We start from the raw sequence: 21643 nt of genomic DNA, 5'->3' as shown, positions 1-21643 counted from the left end.
AAATAGAAAACAAAATCAAGTGTCCTATTTGAATTTATGTATGTCGTATATAACGGTTTGGGAAATAAATTGCAGAGTTTACTAAGTGCAAATAATGTTACATTTATATGCCTATTAAGATAAAGCGATGCAATATATGCTTCTTGAGAACTATTGATATTGTTTACAATATATTTCTATTTCTTTAATTTTACATCATACAATTTTATTTGAAATTGGCTTAACTTTGGGATTTTCTCATGTGATGTTTTTGTTTGTTTCTTTATTGCATTCTTCCACCACCCCCTCCACTGTAGGGTTACAGTTATAATCAGATTGGAAAAAAGCCCCTTGAAAATGTGTGTCACTGACCAACAGAAAGAAGAAATTATAGTGGAGGGGGGGGGGGGGGTAAAGAACACCTGCAACTTGTAAAAAAATATATCCTTGTGTGGATATAGAATTGACACGATCGCGTGTGTTCCTCATCCCTCGGACGTTCTTCTCTTTGCTTTAACATCATTTTGCACCATGCCTCAGTACTGAACTGTCTACCAATATTGGTTGGGTGTGCAGGCAATTGAATAAAAGGATTCACTAATGCATAGATTAATCCTTAAAAACTTAACATACCTAAGCATTTAATAGTTTAATTAAGCTCACAATATGTTTTATGAAATGGCTACCTTTTCATCTAATAAATCGCATTTCGACAATTTGGTAGCAAAAGAAACGATTCAGGTATATATGGTATGTATTGCTTCTATGTTGCTATTAATTTTCCTGTTATTGAATATTATGTCAACTTCATACAATTTTCATGTTCAAGCTTGTGGTTGTAATTACATGGCATATGAATTGCTTTACATTAAACATCTATGTTTGGTATAACGTATATAATGATATTGGTTTTTCATCGAATGTTTTTCCATGGTTAAACTATTGTCAGCTTACACAATAAATCTGCACACCAGCATGTGTTACATAAAATTAGTGTTCCGCTCATCTGCATACATTACAAGAGCATTGACAAAGACACGTTCTGCCCTAAAGAGGTTTTTCTCGATTCCCAAGGGCCCTATTGTGTGACTTTCCTCTCTTTTTCTAGGGATGTGTAATCCACCATCACTACGAGCAAAAGTCAAATTATTTCAACGATTACTATTTGGATTCAACTTAATTTCATTTTCTTTCCATGTACGCAGACAATTGCCAAACTGTTTCCCGCTGAAAACTAAGGAATTTGTAAACTGCTAAATAACACTGAATTAATTGACAAATATATAAAAAGCGTTAACACACATAAGAAGTACTTTTTCTGCAAATAATCAACCATAACCGTGTAGCCTATAGGGCCAAACTATGGGTCCTTCACATAAAATTAGCTAAATTTAATACGCGTTAAGAAAGGTTTCTTATAATATTTTTATTTCAAGCCAAAAATACAACAACATACATTGTATACATCTGTCGGCAAAATAACACTAATGCCATAGACTCACACTAAAAATTGAATTTCTGGAAAAAAATTTTACAAAGCTGTGTTTCAAAACCAGTTCTATTCATTTTAGTGTTTTTGTTGCGTATTTTGGTGTTTTATGCAGTTTTATAACGACAGTTATATTACGATATTTTACTTTAATACCATTGCAGAGTAATTTCGCGTTCTAGCCGCTTGTAAATACAGATATTGAAACTGCCAAAACCGATGCGAGGTTTCGGAATCAATTCCATATTCACAAAGACCGTTTTTGAAGGGCTCATGTGGGTTTGGTAGGATCGGGGTTTCGGTCAACTTTGCCGTTCGTTCAATCAATAAATGAATTTATCAATCAATCATTTGGTGCACGTCAACGCGTGGCGTACAGAGAGGCCCTGATTTTAGTAGCAGTCGTGTTTTGTTTGTTTAAAGTGTTGCGTATCGATCTGTTAAGCGTTCAAACATTATAAATATAACCCTCCTTAGTGTTGTAAGCGAATTATTTATGATTTATGACTGATGATTAATCATACTAATGGTATTGTTATTATATGAAAGACCAGAAGGTAACAGTCTTTGAAAAAACTTGAACCTCACAATAGAACAGGTAATATAAATTATAGAGGCACCTTTATTCTCAATCTAATCGAAATCTCAAAGGATGCATTTATCGAACTTAAAGTCAGTATCTCTTTCAAACTAATAATTTTTACAAAAAAAAACGTGATAAACATTGATTGAAGAACATAGCGAATTGCGTAAGCATGTGTCAAAGGTACTTTTAATACTCTTATATTTCACAATGTATACTCAACAAATTAATATCTCGCGGATAAAAAGAACGACGGTTGTGATTATTTTATAAATGTGTTTATATTACATTTCACGGGCATACGCTATTCGTATCTCGTAAAATACGTTATGTGGACAGCCGTGTCGGCAAGTCTCGTCATAACAGCAGACTCGTCAACTGATTCTACTGGAAAACTCACTTAAGCGGATGTTGAGTTATTATGGCCGTCATTGCATTTGTTGGTCTAACTGTGGTCATCTATTATTTTAAATGGTAACGACGTCTAGACATTTGGAGTATTATTTTACTGTTTGTCCGGCTGTTGCTCGTACTTTGATTGGCTTCGTCGCGATACCTTTGTACAGCGTCGTCTACATATTGATTGGTCACTTTCCGTTTGAAGGTGTGGTGTGTGATATTTGGTTGTGTCTGGATTTTACATTGACGGACACAGCGGCGGAACTCTTTCCCAGTCATTTGTTGCGATAGACCTATCGAATATAAGACCAGTAGACCATCGACGATGGTTTTCATTCTGATGGTTTTTGGCCTGGGGCGAAGCCCTAAGGCCATAGTATTGATACAAATTTTCTGAGACAGTCAGAATTGGCTGGCTGCCAAAACATCCACGAATGAATAAATTCCCAAAAGTCCGATTTACCACTTGGCGGTCATTCATGCGCAATCAAAGAAGAGGGACCTATACAAACAAATAGGTCCCTGCAAAGAAGTTCTTTGCAGATCTCAATAACCCGCATTGTAAATACAGAACATCACTATATAACATGACAGTGTCATAAAACGTGTAAATAAATATTATTGAAGCAAAATTGCTAGGCATTGGGTACGACATAGTTTTATTATTGTTTGCATATTCATGCGAGAATAAGTTCCTCACTTGACGGTCTAGGCCGAAAATATACAAGTGTCTACAGAGACAGTAGGAAGAATGTTTTCTGATACATTTTTTAAGGTATTAGCACTCTAATGAACTTCGCGCAATATCGCCTTCTTTCAAACGTATCCGTCACTCCGAACGTTATCCGGGAATGTGCGGAAAACTACGAATATTCTATACGCTATGAAATACTAAATGTAGGACCCGCAAGCTAAATATGGCCGACAATGTACCTGACAGATTGGGTCGTTTAAAGAAAAAGCAATTTGCCATATTGAAAGAGAAAGATTAATAAAAGTGTAATTATTGTTCATATAAATTTGACTGGAGTTAATGATAAACGTCAACTAAGGCATGGCAATTGTTGATATTTATGAAGAAAACGATTCCTGGAAATACGAATATCAAACGCTTGAAAATATTGACCACTGTGAAGAATAACGTTTAGAACCCGTGTCACTTACTAATTGTAATATTGTTGGTGAATAGTAAAAGGGGATAAAGTGGATTTATGCTTGTGTGATGGCAAAACCCATCACGTAAAGAAGAGTCTTCAATTTTTCAAGAAAGGAATGCCTTGTTTTGCTATCAACACAAAGCTAAGAACAGGAAGGTACATAGATTTTGCAATATTGTTTTTCAAGTATAACAGTTTCACTATTCATAATTGGAGTAAAGTAGATTTTGTAGGAAAAGTGCACCCTGTCAGTGATTTATACCACATTATCAGGCTCATATTTGCTTTCATTTTGAAAAAGAAAACATGCCATGTAAGGAAAAAGTTGTGTTGTAAATGCATTGAAATCAAGGACAGTATATTTGAATTTTATGACCAAGTAATGATGTTTTCCTCAAACAAACAACAAAAAAGTATATTATGTCCCAAATACTAAAATTACTGTTCTGAAAATGATATGCCAATGAATGCTACTTGTGTGATCACCTAAATTATATATTATGGTTATCCAAATTAAAATGCTGCATATTTATTATCTTTTCAGCAATGATCAACAACATTGGTGGTCCAGGAACGGTTAATTACTTATTATCAACACTGTATGTTCCAATGATCAATTGAACTTAAAGAAAATGGAAATACATGCGGGAAGGACCATTCATCAAGTTTCAACTATCACCTTTATAACAGACAGGCTTATAAGATGGACACGAAGTAGGTATTTCACTGATTTATGTGATTGTTAATGTAGAACCAATGTTTTAAGTAATAAATAAAATGTAACGTTAATAGTCAGTTTCATATCCAGTAGGGATAATACATGTATTTGGTATTAACATTTGGATGAAGAATGTATATATGTGGTGTGTACACTTACTTATTAATCCAGTTTAAAATGGTGTATCATATAAAATACTAGTAATGACATGCTTTGTCGTGAATGTCTGAATAACTAAAAACGATGACGCATATCATAATGGATTATGTCACACTTCTCATGAAACACTAATGTCAGTTCTTACTCCTATACAACTGCTTGTGTATTTGACATCTGTATATGATTGTTTTGTTAAATAACATGAAAAAAAATGTTGTCCATTTATAGAAAAAAACTTTGAGAAGGCTTACGTTATGCCAGAGCATGTTCGTGTATTAAAGATTTTAATGATCGTAATCTAATATTAACTAAAACAATGCTAAAACAAGGCTTTTTGTATCATAACCTAAGAAATAAATTTGCTAGATTTTACTCTAAGTATGGTGATTTAATTTCAAAATATAATGTTTCTTTAAAATGGCATTTAAATAATGGAATCTCCAATCCATCATTTTACGGAGATGTTTTGAAGCGTGTCCGCAAATTAAAATATGTTAAACCAAATGTTCATATTAAACTTTTCAATTTAATTAACTTGTTTTTATCAAAAGGATACGATGCTTATGTACTTAAAACACGTGTTTGATGGTTTTCGATTCACTATATCTTTCTTCCCTTGAAATTTGGAATCATTAGTGATATTATAGGCATTTTTCACTGTTGAATAAAATTGTGTTATTGTGTCGTATGGACAAATCTGCATGAATACTACATTATAGGCAGTTTTCTCTGTTGAATAAAATTGTGTCATTGTGTCGTATGAACAAATCTGCATGTAAACTACATTTGGACTCAAATCGTACATCAAATCATTTCTGTCTTCAGTTTTCAAAACACCTATATACTGTTTGATTCCAATAATGTCGCTTTAATGGAATTACCATTTTGATTCATTTGCTTCTTTATATTAGGTCACCTAAACTTGTTTTATTGGTAGCACAGCCCCATTAATATTTTTATTTGGTACTGCCCTTGGGATTTGTTCGCGTCGTTGTGTCATTGTGGATTTTTGTGACGTCATACGACCGACTTTCCCAGTTGTAATCTACATGCATAGGTCATTGGGTTTATAACGTTCCATTTTATTTATATTTTCTCTCTGATAGGCGTTTCTTGTTTGATTTAATTATTTTTAATTTGTTTAGCAGTCACATAAACATCCAAGCTATGTAATATGGAATTTGTACACCCATTATTGCTGCTTCTTCCTGTATTTGCGCGATGATTATCTGAGATATTAACTCTATGATTCTATATTCTCAAATCTTTTCTATAAAGAAGGAATGTAGTTGACAATTGTTAATAGTTTTATTTGATCGTTCGTCAAAAAGTTGTAATTCTGTTACTCTTGTATCTTCAATGCAATTGAGTAATTAAATAGTACTTAAATTGAATGCGTTTTAATTCCCTTTTATTATTGTTTAATTTGAGTTACAATGCTATGACGTTAAATTTTATTTACACTTAAATGTATTATGAATATTGCTGGGCCAAGTGTGAGGTTGAGCGCTCTATAACCAGGTTTAAACCCCCAATGCTTTGCATTGACCGTTCCAAGGCGGTGACCCCAGCTTTATTCATATTTTGTGTTTATGTTGGTTTGTATTGTGCTGTATCGTGCTGTTTTGTACTGTTTGGGCAATAGGTCACTTGCCTTAAATAAAGGACCAACTAATTGTTTTTAATGAAAATTCAATACTGCTCCAGCAGCTGGAGTTTCACTTCTTTATATTACTGAAGCCAAATAAATAAGAAAAGACCAAATATTTTTATTTTAATAAATAAAAATGGTTACAATTATTCATACACAATTTGCAATTATGAATAATTTTCTTCGACTAAAACTTATTGAAGTTCTTATGAACCTGCCTGAATATAACTACATGTACTAGTCAAATATCAACTTCAAAGGAACTATGGTGTTATCTTTTCAGCGATAGTGATAGATAGTCACTGAGTGTTCTTGTTAACAGTCATGTGTTCAATGCTGCAACAACATAAATATTATAGCTGGCTCTGGACTCAACCTTATGCATCTTAAAATGATCTTTGAACGCGATGGTCTCAAGAACATTTTCATAATGAATAACTCTGACGGTCAGCCCAGGGTCACCAATGCCAAGCGTCTTTTGGGGACACTTATTCCAACCTGTCGAAGTTTTTCAAAGAACTACCATGACAATCATGTATTTGTTTTGTTTGTCATAATAAGTTTAATGTTTAATATCACTAGTATCACTAGTCGTTGATAAATTGATAAATCTATTTTCCTTCAAACGTGTTTGATTGAATGATTAAATGTGCCTTGTTACTTAATTATTAATGTTCTTATTTCCCTGTAACATTTTCAAGTCTTATTTATAAAAGAACGCATTTCACGTGAAATTTCAAACTAGGTTAGGAAATCTTACTGCACTGAGTAGGTTCCATCTCACACATGATATATGATATATGATGTTTGTATGTGTATATGTTTATGAGTTTATTATAGGCTTTTCCTCTGTTTTTATCTATTTATTATAATTTTTGAACATTTAGCTCATCTTTATGCTCACATATAAAAATCTCAAATTCAGTATGGCGTTTCTGAAAAAGGGGGGTAACCTTGATTGTAAAGCGAGAACTTTTCGTTTTCACTGGTGACCCCCATTTTTAGCTCGACTATTATATATGAAATATATATAGTGGAGCTATCCTACTCACCGCGGCGTCGGAGTGAGCGTGCAAATGTTAAAGTTTGCGTACCACCCAAAATATTTCCTATGTGCCTTGACATATTGCTTAAATATTTTGCATACTTCTTAACCAACATGACCCCAACCTATAAACAAGAGCAAACAACTGTATCAAGCATTTTGTAAGAATTATGGCCCTTTGTTCACTTAGAATATGCATATTGTTAATGTTAAAGATTGCGTACCACTGACCCCAAATGTTTCCTATGTCCCTTGACATATTGCTTTAATATTTTGCATTTTTCTTTACCAACATGACTCCAACCTTTAAACAAGAGCAGACAACTGTATCAAGCATTTTGTATGAATTATGGCCTTTTTTTACTTAGAATATGCATATTATTAATGTTAAAGTTTGCGTACCACCCCGAATATTTCCTATGTCCCTTGACATATTGCTTTAATATTTTGCATACTTCTTTACCAACATGACCCCAACCTTTAAAAAGAAAAGACAACTGTATCAAGCATTTTGTAACAATTATGGCCCTTTTTCCATTTAGAATATGCATATTATTGATAAATCTATGTTAAAGTTTGCGTACCACCTCAAATATTTTCAATATCCCTTGACATATTGCTTTCATATTTTGCAAACTTTTTTACCAACATGACCCCAATCTATTAACAAGAGCAGACAACTGAATCAAGCATTTTGTAAGAATTATGGCCCATTTTTGCCTTAGTAACTGAATATTTTCTTTAATTTTGTGTTTAGATCTAATTGACTTCTAAAGTATCAAAGCTATTGCTTTCAAACTTTAAATATTTTCTTACTACCATGAGGGTACTGTACCTGGCAAGTTGAATGTGACCTTGACCTTTGACCCCACGCCCCAACCCAGAATCCCTGCACCCCGACCCCCCCCCCGCACAATTTTTTTTATTTCTTTTCCTTTTGTATTTTTGGAATATTGTCTAATAAATAACCACACCCCACATTATACCCCCGCTCAACCCTCCCCCTACCCAAAAAGAATATTTTTTTCTTTGTAACATGGTTAAAAAAACAACAAATATTTATTTACTTTATTTTTGAAGGACCGTCCAAACATCCCACCCAAGCTATTGCTATCAAACTTGAAAAAACATTAGTTTGTTTTATGTTTTTACAAATGTTCAATAGATTGTTGAACATATACCTGAACTATTACCTTGCCCTTATTGAATAATTTGAACCATTTCCCCATGATGGCTTATGTCATACTGTCAAGCACTCGACTAGTCGAGCGCGCTGTCCTCTGACAGCTCTTGTTTTTTTATTTTTCATTCAAGCATACATTGTAGATGAGGTCTATGTTTGAATATTGTAATTTCATTTTCCCATGTTTTATTTGACAATTTATTTAAAAAAGACTCGTGACTAGAGATTGCAATTTTTCTCGTTTTCGAAAGATGATGACATCACTTGTTTGTTAATTTTTTCTTTATTCCTTTTGTCACATGTTATAAACTATCATTTTTGTATATATTATGCATTTATCTATTAATACATACCAAAAAAAGTGTTGTTTGTTCAACATTTGGATGAATGAGAGTGAATTCTGTAAAAAAAAAATGGTTCACAAAAAATGGAGGAAAAAAATTGGGGGGGGGGGTTCAAAACTGAAAATGTCAAACAAAAAATTATTCTACGGTGGATTGTATTTAAAATGTAATGATCAATGCAGAATACCACAATATTTAGAAATATGCGAAGAAAGAAGAGAAAATCAACATGTCAACACCCTAAATCTGCGCAGAAAGCGTTAACTTTTCATACAAATTTCTTTTTCTTTCATTTTAATGAATGCCGTTAGAGTCCCGGTATAGCTACGGTACATAGGAAAACTGGCGCTCTGCCGGAATGCCACCGGCATTCACCGGGGCTCCGCCGGGGCATTACCGGCGACGACCGGGGTGAAACCGGGGCGTTACCGTACCTCTGCCGGGGTCTGATGCCTGTATAGACACGGTGAGTGCCGGCGATGTTACGGTATTCCGGGGCTCTGCCGGGACGCTGCCGGCTTTCACCAGGGCACTACCGGCGACAACCGGGGCTATGCCGGGACGCTGCCGGCTTTCAACGGGGCACCACCGTCGACAACCGGGGCTCTGCCGAGGCTTGACCGGGATAAACCGTAGCCAGTCCGGGTTGACCGGGACTCTGCCCGGCTGTTGACCGGCTTCAATCGGGGCGGCACCGGGAAATAGTGTGACTGCGTTAAAAATGTCTACGAATCATCCCGGTCCTCGCCGGTCGACCGGCGTTAGCAAACCGGGATGGACCGGGGCTCTACCGGCAAAAGTGAGACTTGGGCTTAAGTGGATTTTCTTTTGTATACACATTACAACGGAAGTATGAGTGTTTTCCTGACCTGTTTATTATGTAATAGAAAACTATTTTAGGCTATTGAAAGGTATTTATTTGACGCCAACAATAACATTTTTTGCGGCCATGTTGTTGTTGTATATCTTCACCGCCTATGTAGACGAACCTCTACCAGATCTGTAGAGTTGAACAAAAGGTTAACGTTCCCACAACCAGTATCGTGTTGTCCTCCACCGTCCATGTACACTGTAGTATATACACAACTATTGTCTTTTCTTGCAGTCTCTGAGCTTCTGCACTTAACCGCTAGGGTCAATCCGTATACATTCGGACAAAGGGAGAAATTCGGACAAAACATCCTAAATGCATTTTACGTCACACTAAACCTAGCCCCAGGCCTTCAGCGCCTACAGCGCTTTGATTGTATATGTTTTTTCGATTTTGACTTGGACGTCATGTATTAATTCTTTGAAGGGTGGATGACAGTTCCAGCAATACATTGGTATGTCCAGTTTATATATATATATTTATATTTATTTATTTATATTTATATATATTTGTAAACGGACGACTTAAATTCCAGTGATTGGGGTGTTACTGTCGAAGTCGGCTGAAGACGCATACGTTATCAAAGCAGCCTATAAACCGCACCTTTAACCTGAATGCACCTTTAAATATATATATATATATATATATATATATATATATATATTCAGACAAGAAATCGGAATGGTTTGCAGAAATCGCGACAGTGCATAAGGATATGATATCATCAGAATCACTCCACATCAATGGAATATCTTCTGCTGTCATAAGTTAGACAATCAATAGTAGTCCAAGTAATAAAAGCTTACATGGATGAGCATGTCATTGTCTAAGACAAGGACCTCCCTATTCTTGCCGAGAACACAAACGGAACCGCAAATTGGGCAAAGTTCTCAGCGCCATTCTCATTACTTTTCTTGTCAAGTAGACGCAATATCACATGCTCGCGACTTGCTTCAGTTTTTGTGTCCAACGTGTGTCAACAAAAATGCCTGGCATACTGGTATGGTGTGCGATGCACAAAACGCCGTACTATTGTTGTTATATATAAGCTAAATGTAATAAACAATTTATGCTTTTTTAATATAGAAGATATAGTGTGGTACTCACGTGCCTCTAAAAGGAACATAACTTTTATTAAAACGAAAAATCGTTGAGTTTAGGGAAAGAAGGTAATATACCGGTTAATATGTTTGTTTATTGAATATACGATCAAATAACATATTATGCATTAAAATGTCTTCCGAAGTTGAGTGATTTATGTAAAGGTTAATGCAGTAAAGTTTAATCTCGAATAGTCGATGTGAGTCTTAACATGTTGTAATAACTGAGATATTGTTTTATCAAGGACAATCGTCATGAACATACCAAAACTAAGGCGTATTGATTAGACCTGAAATTGATTAAAAAATACTTTCATGTATGATTGGTGTTTCAATTACCAGCAATCTACATTCAGTCATTTTGGCTGTAATTAAGAAAACAAGAACAGTACGCTGATCTCGCTACTTCCTATATCATTTAAAAGCTAGTGCATGTATTAAACATAATCCTTCAAAGACACCAGTTATTAACTTGGATTTAAGCTAATTATATACATGCATTTCAGCCATAGTCTCAGTGCATAAAGGTGAACAAGAGGTAGCTGTTGGGTTGTTACATTTACTGGCTGGACTGAGCAAGAATGTTGGAACACTTTTCACTTTTGCTGCTGTTCAACAGGTATGGTGGAATAATTGATTATGGACTTGACATTTTTGTGCCCTGTTATGGCCATGATTTAAAATGGGTGGAATGTTTGCATTTTGAAGTATTTGGACCAGGAATTTGCGAACTGAGTGGTTCGTTATTCTCTTGTGCTCGGGAAAGCCGGCGTCTTTTGCCATGGCCTTCAGCATCTGATCTAGCTTGTTGACACCCAATTGTTGACGCAAGAACCACTGGGATGCAGTGTCAATTGTGCGTATTGCCAGGTAGAAAGGGTGCTGATCTGAAGAAAAATCAGATGGACGCATATTCGAGTACAGCTTGTAAATTAACACAGGATTTCTTGGTCCAGAAGTGCCGAATATCTTGGGAGACACTTTTCTTATTTCAGCGATGTCACTGCTGTGCGTGTTTTCGTTTGGCGCTTGTTTAACTCGAGATACTCCACACCATTCGAGTCCACACGGAATCTTTATTTTATGTCTGATATGAACAACAATAAAAGACAGCATTTCAGTTGAAGCGGATGTACTTTGTGAAATGGGGTGCAAAATAATGAGAAAAAAATCTTACATATTTGTGTGTTTGTGTGTTAAAAAGGTTTCTTACCGCAAATTGTATTGCTCTGTGATTCCTCGCAAGCCGAAATGAAGGCAGTTGTTCAACCAGATTGTATTTACAAGGCCTTCGGAGACTTTTGTCAAGGATTCCCTTCTCCCAGAGCAGATCGATGTCGCTATCACTCAGCGGATGGGCCTCCCTAGGACGGTTTCCCTGGCCCTAAATAGGTGATGTATATTTCTTATACTGTTTCATTTAACTTTTCGACTATATTTTTAATTCAAATTATTTTTTTTAGTATTCTATCTTTCGTAGGCTTACATTAATACTGTTAAATGTGACTATTCGACTTATATTTATTTATTACAAATTTATGTCGCCAGCGTAATAGTTTCGTAAAGACTACATTTGTGATTTTTTTCCAATAATGTCTTAAATTATACATTTTCTGTTCAATATCTGCTATTTTGACAAATTTTTATAGTTATAACCGTTCATCTTAATTTAACCTGTTTCGTAAGACTTTTTTTCTTTGCATTGTAGGTGTCCCTTGTGAGTGCAAATTGGGCTGCAGTCCCTGTCATGACTGAACATCCATAGCGATGTCGTTTCAGGTACCTGTCAACACTAGTAATGATGCCACTGAGGGAGCTTGGTTTGAAATATGTGCCATTTGACTTTTTAAGGGACAAGAGGAAAGTGGTCAAATGCTAATCAAGAAGAATTGGTTGTATGTGGTGGATTTCTTTTTTTTCAGCTTTTGACATTAGAAACTTTTTTAATTTGTTTATGTCAGACAAGGTCTTCGCTAAAGTCTTTTTATTTTCATTTTGGACAATAAAATCACCGAAATCAGTGAGGTTAACATTTAAGAACTCTATATTGTCAGGCATGTCTGGAATATGATTAAAAGTTGGGGGAATGGAATTGCTACTGGATGGTACATCAGAACCAAAGTTAGTACTGGGGCTGGTTTCATTCTCAGTTGTCAATTCAATCTCATTTGTAAACATAATAAATGGATCAAGCCCATATTGTTCCTGGAACTGGGTTAGTTTTTATTCCATAGTTAATTCCATTGTTTCAGTTGCTTGTTGCTCATTTTCGTCATTTAACCCATCCTAAATTAATGAGAAATTGGCTTTGTTAAACTCTTCAGACATTTTGAGGTATTACAATTAAGCAAACCATTGTTTTCTACGGTCAAAGGGGAGCAACTCGAACTGACTCCGTCAAAGGGGAGCAACAACAACAGAACAGAATTTGCAACATAGTGTTGAAGTTGCCTAATACTAAAAGTTTGATAACAAAAAATGACAACAACAGTTGATATTATTGATGCATTTGGCAACAACAGGTTACAATGGGCGTGGGAAAAAAAGTAGTCCCGATTCGACTGTTGAGGGCGTCATTTCGTGCCGTTGATTAAAGCCGAAATTTAATAAACAGCGCTTTAATCAACCGAATTCGCTGTAAAAGTGGAATAAATGTGCAAAATGGCATGACGTAACTATACATAGTTAATGTTAACATTTCCGTGAAGTTAATAAATTAAAGTAAATAATCGATTAAACAATAAATATAAATATTATTTTTTACACAAATGAACATAACAATATAAGAGCATGATACATCTTCATGTGTACTCAGTTGAAATTTGAATTAAAGTGTTCTTAAATTAATGTCTAACAATAGTCATACACTTACTGACTAGAATATATAAATTAGACAAAGCCAAACGGCAGTAATGCTGCGACCAATGGACTTCACTCGCCTGACGTGGAAGCGTTGCCCTTGTCAGATGAAGATTTCTTTAACAATTAAAAAAACATCAAATCAAATTTTGGTATTCAAGTGGTAGTACCCTTGTTGAGTCACTAGATACACGTAATGAAGGAATATTATGATAGATATTGATTAAGTCAATGTCACAAAATTAAGATAACTTCTTTCACGTTTTTTAAATGTGTATCGCAATTAGTTATAATACGGGACATGCACAATAAAAAGATAAACATGTATTAAAAATTCATATTTGTACAATCGTCATGTTTTTTAATAAATGTTAATGATATAAGTAATAAAAATCTCGTCAGCGGTGTTATTTGTTCTTAAGATATTACAAAGAAGCGATTCCTGTTTATATTTACTGTTAACATGCGTTCAGCATTAAAAAAAAAATTTTTACTAAACAAGACTAGTACCATGTATGGCGTGTATTATTATTTAACGTCAGATACAAATGTGTGACCTTTAAATTAATAGCTATTCAATAATTTTATCATTTTATATCATAAACACCTTGATCCCAGCAATGAAACCAAGTTATTTTACTATTATATTCTGTAGACAGTAGGTCCTATAAAAAAAGAGGAGGTCCTGTATTTGAGTTTTATATCATAACACTGTTATTCACATTCATAATATTATGATAATCGATCGTAAACACACACACTAATCGTGCAATGCTTAAAAAATATTTAAGTGTTAAATCAAAACACTCCAAGTCCGATTTGTTGTTGTCCTTAAATCCAAAGCGTCTAGCTAGTATCGTTTAAATTACGTCACATTGGATTGAGATACGTCATAAATTGCGTAATCAATTCAAAGAAAATATAAGTACGGAAAGCTGGTTCTTCATAAATTTCAGTGAAGGACCACAAAAGTATGATTTTATGACTCAAAACCTTGGCCCATTTATAATTTAGTATAAAAGTAAGATATATATTATAGACGTTAATACACGGTCGAGCCGGGCCGGGCAGTGATAATCGGCCCAGGTTGCAAACGGCCCTCGGGCCGTTATGCTCTATGCGGGCCGATTATCACTGCCCGGCCCGGCTAAGCCGATTATATTCCTCTAAATAAACATTTTCTACGTCGTTTGTCCCATTGCTAGGAACACATGTCACAATCTTATTTTAGCCGATTTAGAAACTGAAAGCAAATATGACAGTCCAGGGCTTGAACATTTTTCAATATATAGCTGTATAGGCCTATAGCCACATTTATACCCTTTGAATACTCTTTAAGTCACAAGTTAAGTCCAATCTCGATTAAACTTGCTGAGAACATTGGTGTAATGATATATGGCGGGGCAATAAACCTCATATAATGGTTTGAATAAAATCTTGCGAACACTTTATAATGACATCTTGGCCGAGTTCAAAAATGGTTCCCGGTACGTTGAGAACACGAGATGATGAGGGCCAGGCGTTGGGAGGCTACCACTTTATGGCTGTTCAAAAACATCGAGAACACTCTTAAGAGTAACAATTTAAGTCCAATCTTGAGGAAACTTGCTTCGAACATTTGATCCTATAATGCCTTGGCATATTACAAAAATTGCTTCGGTCCGTTTGAAAACATAGTAGCTAGGGGCGGGGGGGGGGGGGGGGGGGGGGGTTGCTCATGTGAACAAATTGTGTGTCCGAATCGTTATGAAACCGGCTATAAATACTAATGCTATTTAGATCTTTTCCGAGATCGAATATGATTGTTGTCAAAAAGACCAAAATAACAGTCTGAGGAGAATGGGCGGTTCTTCAAATAATTATGACGATAACAAAACCCTGCGAGCACACTTTTCTAATAATGTGTGTCCATCAGTAACTCTCGGAACATTCTGTCTAATGTTTTCTCGTTTCAGGTCAAAATTGCTGCAAACCGTTGAAACACTACTTGTTTCATTAAGTTCTTAGGGTATAAGATGCGCGCTCAAGGGAATTTGACCCACGTTATGATATAAAAGATATAATTTTTCTTTACAAATATCGATATTTGATATACAGTGAGTATGTAAAGGAGTAAAAGCAACAATAACCAATGCAACTAGTACAAAGGTCACTCATTTCATAAGCAACCTATTACATGTCTTTTTTGTCTTTGCTGTTAAAGAACATTATCAGTTCCGAACTCATACATATTTGTTCTAATATACATTTTGGGAGCCAATTGTGTATATTAAACTAAAACTTAAGAACACTATTTTTTAATCATAAATACAAATAAATATACATAGGCAATATGTCAAACAATTTGCACGATTACAAAAAGAAATTTTACAACAACAACAACAACAAACCTTATCAAACATTATGAATAAGAATATATACATATATCAACGTGTTTCATTTTATTAATAAGATGATACACTTACGCAAATAATTTCAATATTCATTATTTATTGTTCTCATTAGATTATAAAAGCCATGTACTGTATGTTATACGTATATACATATACTATTTATAAAGAAAGTCACTACGGACAACTTCATATTTTCTTATTTGACAAAAATCATAATATTCACAATAAATAATAGATACATGTATTATATTTTCGTTAAATCAAACAAAATTTATACTTAAATTATATGCAACGTGTAACTGTGGTTATTTTTTATTTAATTATCATTTAATTTATGGTTAGAGCAAATAAACTTGGAAAAGGCTGTCTTATATTTTAGCGGAATTTCTACCTGCAAATACCTTCCGGTGAAAAGAAGAGACATATAGTTCTAATAATGGTAACATCTAGATGCATTGCTAATGTCATTGTGCCAATTATGGGTGACGCAATCAATTAAACGCTAACTGAAATTGTATAGAAATCAAGTAACGTTACCTCGGACTCAGATATAGGCAACGTGTTAGTGAGCGATATATTAAATAAGGCAAACTCAGTGTTGTTTGGAGCGGAAGCTTAGAAAATAGTGTGTTTGTGAGTTCTAGCGATGGTGGAAGTACCAGCGGTATTCCTATCAGTGAAACCAAAAGTGGATTCGATTACAACATGGCAGACAGCAATGCTGAGCCCACTGTCCGCGGTAGGATGTTCTTCCGAAAGCCCAGTATGAGCGGGCCCTGTGGGGCGCAGAGATGCGCCATTTGCCCATACATGATGAAGGCGGACTATTTCACAGATCTCAGCGGCAGGAAGTACAGCGTCAGGAGCAATGTTGATTGCAAATCATCCAATGTTGTGTACGCGGTCAACTGTCGTCGCTGTCGCAGGTTCGTGTATGTGGGAGAGACCGGCGGAACTCTGTACCAGCGACATCTATTGAATCTGTCGCGTATTCGCACACAACACAGTGACCCGGTAGCTGAAAATGTCTACACAGACGGACACTCCATGGATGATTTCCAAATAATGGGACTCGAAAAACTCAGCGGGTCGGACGAGTACCGCAAAACCACGGAGCAATTGTGGAAGGCAAAACTAAGAACCTACCGATCATATTGCATCAACGTGCAAGAATAAACGTTCTTGAAAGGGCCTTGAAACAACGTTGACGCCGGAAATGCACGACGTCATATCAATACATAATAAACCTCTAAAAATAAAAAATGGCCGCTGATGAAGACCGTGAGGTCGAAAGCTTCGGCATAAATAAAATACACCGTTTTTGTTTAAATAATACAAGGCTTAAAGAGACTTTGTTATATATATATATATATATATATATATATATATATATATATATATATATATATATATATATATATATATATATATATATATATATATATATATATATATATTACCAAAAAAAGCAATACAACTTTTTTGAGCTCAAAAAACAGTGTCCTCCAAGTTAATTGTGTTAACAAACAATCAGGTTATTTACATCGCTGTTTACTCAAACATCCCGAGCGATTCCGAGCCGGTTTTCACAAAGTAGTAGTAGAAGTAAAAGTAGTAGTTGACGTAGTGGTAGTAGTAGTAGTAGTAGTAGTTGTTGTTGTAGTTGTAGTAGTAGTAGTAGTAGTAGTAGTAGTCGTCGTAAAAGTAATAGTAGTAGTACCAGTAGTAGTAGTAGTAGAAGTAGTAGTAGGAGTAGTAGAAGTATTAGTAGTAACAGCAGCAACAACAACAACAGCAGCAGTAGTATTAGTAGTAATAGTAGTGCTAATAGTAGTATGTTATGTTATATCAGAGCCTTGCCTGCTTTGACCAGCTATATATATGCGTACAGAATATTTACACATGTTACGCAAGATTTGGCTACGTCAGATGATAAAGAACGTATACATTAAATTTTTTGCAAAGGTTGCTACAAGTAAAAATAAATACATGTAATAGTGCTGTTTATGGAAAATCGGGTAGATATCCATTTTTTGTAAACAGGTTTGTTAGAATTATTTAATATTGGTTTAAAGTTCGGAACAATGTTCATGTCAAAATGCAGACTGTATACAAACAAGCCTTGAGTGATTGTAATAAAGGTTATACAAACTGGGTCTCAAATGTAAAAGAACATGTTAAATAATTTTGGATTTGGTTATGTATTTGAAAATCCAAACGTTGTAGAAGTTAATATTTTAATTAGCGAGTTCAAATGTAGACTTGTTGACAATTTTAAAGTTTTTAAAATCTCTTTGGAATATGAAACATATTTAGATTTATTTCCTTTACGTGTGCGATTATTTTTGTAAGATTAAGAATCTCTGCACATCCTTTGAGAATCCAAACTGGAAGATACGCCCAAAATAATATACCACGAAATGACGTTATTGTTTATGTTGTACTGACTTGGATTTAGAAAATGAATACCATTTTATATGTAAATGCCGATCTTACACTGATTTAAGTAAAACAAAAATATATAAACCATAAATTTTATAAAGATCCATCTGTATATGAATTCCACAAGTTATTAGTTTCATGTGACAAATTAGTTATTTATATTGTATGTAAATATATCAAAGAAGCTCTTGTGATAAGAAAAGCGATTCTTAATAATTCTGATCAATAATTTTATTACCGATTTGATAGTTTATTTGTATGTGTATTCGTAAATGTCTGTTTTACGTTATGAAATTTTATTTTGTTATACCTAATAACTTGACAGAAAATAATATGTTTACTTTAGTATGAAGACGATGTACTTGTGTATAAGTCTGAATAAACTGTCTGTCTGTCTGTCTTTCTGTCTGTCTTTCTGTCTGTCTGTCTGTCTGTCTGTCTGTCTGTCTGTCTGTCTGTCTGTCTGTCTGTCTGTCTGTCTGTCTGTCAGTCTGTCTGTCTGTCTGTCTGTCTGTCTGTCTGTCTGTCTGTCTGTCTGTCTGTCTGTCTGTCTGTCTGTCTGTCTGTCTGTCTGTCTGTCTGTCTGTCTGTCTGTCTGTCTGTCTGTCTGTCTGTCTGTCTGTCTGTCTGTCTGTCTGTCTGTCCGTCCGTCCGTCCGTCCGTCCGTCCGTCCGTCCGTCCGTCCGTCCGTCCGTCCGTCCGTCCGTCCGTCCGTCCGTCCGTCCGTCCGTCCGTCCGTCTGTCTGTCTGTCTGTCTGTCTGTCTGTCGGTCGGTCGGTCGGCCGGCCGTCCGTTAGCTATTGATATTAACATTTTAAAGCATTGTATGGGTACATCTGTTAAAAACCATCATTTACAGCTTGCACCAATACTTAATGCAATTAACTAAATATTTCACAGATAAATGCAGTCGGACAAATTCTTCAAGGGCGATACATTCTTAGGTATTAGTGTTATACAAAAAAAATATCTTTGATAGTTTCAATGGTTTTTACATATTCATAACCCTTTATCTGTGAGCCGTAACACGATATTGGTTTTATCATGAAATTAAACGAAACAAAAATTGGTTTAATAGGGAAGTTTCCAAAAATGGCTGTATGACTATAAACTGTGAATATTGCTTTTTGAGCTTGTGAGCTTAGTTAATCGTGTGCAGCGTTCAACAATAATTTGGGTCTGAACAATAATCCCATATATTTATAAACGGACGTGGTATTTATTTTCGTAACACAATATGTCCATACGCTCGTAATTGCGTAAAGCTCCGATATTTGTAGAACATTATTTCAGTTTTTTTCAAAATTAATGTCCCTTCCCACGTTTCCGCACAACACTCAATATCGTTAGCAATCAGAGTAACGACTGTGCGTCGCGCTCAAGAACCTCGTTACTACTTTATTTGTCAAGGTTAAACCTTGAGGTCAAACGGTAACACAGCCTTTCACATTCAAAGTAAGGCCTATCCGTTCAATAAGCTGACCATGTATTGCAGGATTTCGAAGAAACACGTGTTAACCTAATTGTTTACCTTTAAAATGACCAGAAGACAGAAGAAGTCTAAGTTCATAATACATAACATACTTGTCAAACTAAGCCTTGTCCGCCCTATAGCTGTACCATGCATTGATGGATGTTGAAATAAATTGGTACAGATGCTTTTTAATACAACGTGTCAAGCGTTAGACCTTCAAGGTCAATGTTAGACATTTTGTACTAAGGTAATAAAGCAACGCGATATTCTGAAAACACTTTTACCAATGATAATTTGACTATTCGGAATAATATATGTGCGAGGCTTTTCATCAAAAGAATCACATCGATACCTTTTTAAAAAGATTCTGCTTCGAGAGCATAATTAAAATGGCATCATTTATTTTGAAAGCTTTATGTATGTTTCAATGTTACATGTTATGTATGTTTTAAGTGGCATTTTGCGTTTTAACTACTGTTAGTAATATTTATTTAAGTTGGTGTGTGATTTGTTTAAGTGTTAACCGACAATTCATGATGTTTGTGTTGTTGAAACATGAAACAGGATGCATACTACGCATGTCTTCGTGATCGACGGTAAGACTAATTGCATCCTAATTTAACAGAACTTATGCAACATGAACTCACTGATGATAAATTATTTCCTTGTACAGAATAGTAAAGGAAATGTAAGCAATAAATATCTTAAAAAAACTACCTTCGTTGAAATTTATGTATATATATATAAATATATATATATATATATATATATATATATATATATATATATATACCAATACATAGTGCCAGTTACGCGGTCTCTGTAGTTTTCAGACTGTACTTACGAGGTCAATATAAAAAACGGGGTCTATATACAACCCCGCAATCTAGGCTCCTTTAATTACTATGAGGGGGGTGTAGGGGAGGTAATGCAATCAAATCTCACAATAAGGTCTTAAATCGAAAACCACAATCAGGTCTGAAATTGAAATTATATATACCTCGCAAATAAGTTCGCTATATATTTCCTTGTATAAGACGTTAAATAAATGACGTATTTATATACAATAATAATAGTAGGTACCCCTATATACCTTAATTCGTGTTTATATCGGATAAAAAACGGTATGGAGATACATGTATTTAAAGTGGGAACCCCATAACCTATTTCTAAATCAGAGACCCCGTAACTGGCCATATGTGTGAATATATATATATATATAAATATATATATATATATATATATATATATATATATATATATATATATATATATATATATATATATATATATATATATATATATATATATATAAATATATATATATATATATATATATATAGACATATCTCCACACTTCCGATCGTATGAAAAATGTATTTCCTGAACCCCCGTTAGCAGCATTCAGAAGAGACTGCAACCTGGAAGACATATTGGTTCATAAAAAACACAACCGAATGTTTTTTCGGGTTCCAAACAGGAGCGGACCTTGTGGGGCGCAGAGGTGCGCAATCTGTCCGTACATGATGGAGGCCGAAAAGTTCAGCGATACCACCGGAAAAAGCTACAATGTGCGGAACGAGGTCACCTGCAAATCCACCAATGTAGTCTACGCTGTACACTGCGAACGATGTAAGACCTTTGTATACGTAGGGGAAACGGGAGATACCCTGTACCAGCGACATCTCCTTAACCTGTCCCGGATACGGACTCGACACAATGACCCGGTTGCCGAGCACTTTTACACGAACGGCCACAGCGTCGCGGACTTCCGGGTCATAGGACTCGAATAATTAA

This window comes from Dreissena polymorpha, chromosome 3, assembly GCF_020536995.1.
Source record: "Dreissena polymorpha isolate Duluth1 chromosome 3, UMN_Dpol_1.0, whole genome shotgun sequence".
Lineage (NCBI taxonomy): Eukaryota > Metazoa > Mollusca > Bivalvia > Myida > Dreissenidae > Dreissena > Dreissena polymorpha.
This window is presented reverse-complemented; position numbering follows the sequence as displayed.